This window comes from Cicer arietinum, chromosome 1, assembly GCF_000331145.2.
Source record: "Cicer arietinum cultivar CDC Frontier isolate Library 1 chromosome 1, Cicar.CDCFrontier_v2.0, whole genome shotgun sequence".
Classification (NCBI taxonomy): Eukaryota; Viridiplantae; Streptophyta; class Magnoliopsida; order Fabales; family Fabaceae; genus Cicer; species Cicer arietinum.
This window is the reverse complement of record NC_021160.2, coordinates 45,351,625-45,355,486: the sequence shown is the minus strand read 5'-3', so window position 1 is coordinate 45,355,486 and position 3,862 is coordinate 45,351,625.

The following is a 3,862-nucleotide window of genomic DNA, read 5'->3' as shown; positions in this document are numbered from 1 at the left end:
GTGGTTTTTTCTCTCTTGTCAACATCACCTCAAAATTTGAAGCCAACCTAGACCTTAAAGTCTTCGAAAAATGCAGCTCAGAAACAACCTTGCACTTTGATTAAAGAGAAAAAGCAAGGACATGTCAAGATCAAAGCTATGCTGCATGAGGATGGGTTCTGCCTAAGCCTAACAAGTTGAGTGACAGTTCTGTAATTGTGACGAAAACCTTGGATCCTTTGATAATGAGCTCCAACGGTCATCAAGGGCTTGGATCTCTATAAAATGCATACAAGCTCTCCATTGGAAGATACACAACACACTTGCATAAAAAGATCAAGCATCTTAAAGCTTTCAAGAAGCAAATCACATCCTCCCTTATTACTTTCTTTGATCCTACACTATATCTTTGTATATCATTTGAGAAAGTATTAAGTATCAATCACTCTCATTCTACTTTGTAATTTCCTAGTGAGTGAAGCTTGGAAATATTTGAAAATTGATTGTAAGCTTGGTGAAGCTTGATAATACACAGTTTGTAATCATCCTCAGGTTGAAGATCGATCTGTTTGAATGTTAGTGAAATCTCACAAGGGTGTGAGGACTGGACGTAGCCATCTTTGGGTGAACCAGTATAAAATTGTGTGTGTGTCCCTCATATTCTACTCCTACTTTTTTGCTCAGCTTAGATCCAACGATTTAAAAATCCCATCCTCGAGCTAGTCATCCTCAGCGAGAGGATAGTTTTTTAAAACACTTAAAAATTATTTTTAAACAGCAAAATCCCTATTCAACCCCCCCTTCTAGTGATATTTAGCTACAACACGGTGGTCAACCTTACATCACATTGAGTTCACCGAAGATGCGTGCGCTTCTTCACAGCTAGGAAAATAAGCTTATAGAGTTTTGAAGTTCAATGACAATAAAATGTGTTCGTGCTGACGAACACATTTTTGATAATAAGTTGTATGTTTTCATATGTTATTTTGATGATTGGATTGTTAATTTAAGTTTATGACTGAACTAGGAACTAAAACGGCAATATTATTTATTTTTAAATATTAAAATAGTGATTTATCCAAAAAAATATAAAATAAATAAAATATTCATCTATATGCATTGATCATGATTCTCTACAATCTCACGTGAATGTCAGTTCTTACATTTAGTGTGAGTAGTCTAAGAGATAGACCAAAGGGAGGTGGTGTTCAAAGAGGCAATGACAAAAACACTCGCATAAGAGGAAATGTCAAATTTATGTATACATAGAATCCAAATTCATATATGCATGGGATGCACACTTTTGGTTACATATGACGAGGAAGATGTGAGGTCAACATGTACGAGTTCATCTGGAAGAAGATGGTACCATTAAAAGTGTATTATTTGTTCGAATATTGATCAATGATAGGTGCCCATAAAAGAAAATTTAACAAAACATGACATCTTGTTCTTGTTCAAGAACTGTTCTCTTTGTTTTGCGGGGTGTGATAACGAAGAAACTTCACAACATCTCTTTTTGATTGTATATTTTTGGTCAAGTTTCATAATTTTGGAGTGGGGATTTTGTAATCCTCTCACAGTCTAAACATATTATGTTGTAATATAGCATATCATGATGTCAAAGTAGACAAGGTCATCACTTCACAATTCAATTCATATCACTCACAAGTATTTAAGACAATAATGCAATGTTATGCATGGACTTTACTCAATACTTCTAATTCATTTGGCACCATTATAACTCTAAAGTATTTGGTTAGAAAGTTTGATATTATGCCATCATGCAAGTAAACAAACAATTCAAATAGGTCATATCCTTAGAAATCCCTTCAACTCAACCCGAGACCAGCAACGATCAAGGTAAATGTGTATTGTATAGCAGCTCATGCGTTTGGAGGGCTACCCCCAAGTCACCTAGGAATTCATCCACTAGAATGCTCCCAATGTCTAACAATTTTTTCCTTAAAGCTCAATAGTAGACCTCTGCGATCGGGGTCATTCAGTTGTTTTTCTATAAATCACTAGATTTGTTAGACCATTTATATATGATGAGAATACACTTCACTGACCCTAACACATAGTCTCATTCCCTCATCAATCTAGGCCACTCCATTTTGAGCCCACCATCAACACGAGTTTGATTCATCACAATTCAACTTAATCTAATCTATTCATCACACTATGCAATTCCCACATAATAATCTTACTCGTTTGATAATGATTGTTCAAAAATTTATTGTGTGCATTTCACAATGTTCATCAAGGTACACACATATATCATAGTCAATCTCGAACACCCTTTAACATCTTATATCCATATCATAATGGTATAATAAAAAATCAACAATAAAAGTTCACATTTAGTGTTCACATACACTACTTCATCACTGCACAAATATACAATTCATATATTATAATCACATTTCAATGTTGCACAATTAGCATAATAAATTAATATTTCAAAAGTACTGCAACTCAAGAAACATGCATTATCATATTTCCGATACACTTATATAAGTACTTCTCATTAGCATGTTTTTATGGTTCACATAGAAGCACATATATCATAACACAATGACAACAACATTATAAGTGGTGGAGCTTGAGCTAAAACATTGGGGTGGTCAAATTTTTAAAATTTTAATGGATAAATAAAAAGTATAATATTGTATTTAAGAATTTTAAGTTGTAAATTTACTAAAACATATTGACGATCAAACTCTTAACACTTATTATATAGAGGTGGTAGATTTAATTTTGGTTGACATTTTTAATAATTAAAAATTAGATAAAATAATTTTTTAGTTTGTATACACATGCCAATCTATATGATGCAAAAGGATCTACACGTATCAATCTACATGATGCATAGCATTTTGTTAGATTAATTCATGTAACAAGAAAAAATACACAAATAGCATGTCACCTTCACATATTAGACTAAAACATACATTTCAGTTACGATAACCCAACAACTACAATTCTACTAATAAAAATATTTTTACTCATGAAATACACCGAATATAAAACTCAAAATTACAACAACATACAACACAATATCTATATTAATTAGTATATCTATTAACATATGTCATGTCGGGTCTAGTTAAAATTCATCACAACCAATTAGCATATATCAAACCACAATTATACTATAGACTTATATAATTTAATTTTCACAACCTTGTCACAATTAATAATTATTTATTTTTTAATTTTTTTTTATAAAATTTATCCAGCTTCATACATTTAATCAAATTCATATGTAAAATTTTCCTTAAAATTATATGTCATATCACAGTTTTACTTTTGAGACAACCATCCACAAAAATATCATTTTAGAGAGCCAAGAGTAGATGAAAGAAGTAGGGGTAGTATGTTTAGAAATAAGATAGGAAGAATAAAAGGAGAAGATAAAGAGAAATATCTAGTGGAATTAACTATTGAGTTTTGCACAGGGTTAAACACTACTTTTAAAAAAATTATTGGGGATTTTGGTGTGGTTGTGGCTACCTATGTCCCCAACGATGTTTTGCCCCTTACACAATAATTACTAGATATAATGGCATCAATTTAGTTATTACATGACATATCAATTTCTATAACATAATTTAACTATAAATCACACCGACCTTAATAATATTTCTAGTTCTCATTTTAGTCTCAGTTTATCCAATAACACATTTAATTAATTCAATTCGATCTACAAGATTTGGACAATTGGCTACAAGGTGAGAAATCAAACATTCTCATTTGTTGTAGTCATTAAAACACACATGACACAGTCAAATTCGTCTCGCATTTATCTCAAATCAATGTTTTCATACAATATAAGATTCAACATGAATTTTCAACAACAATGACATATCAACAGTGCACA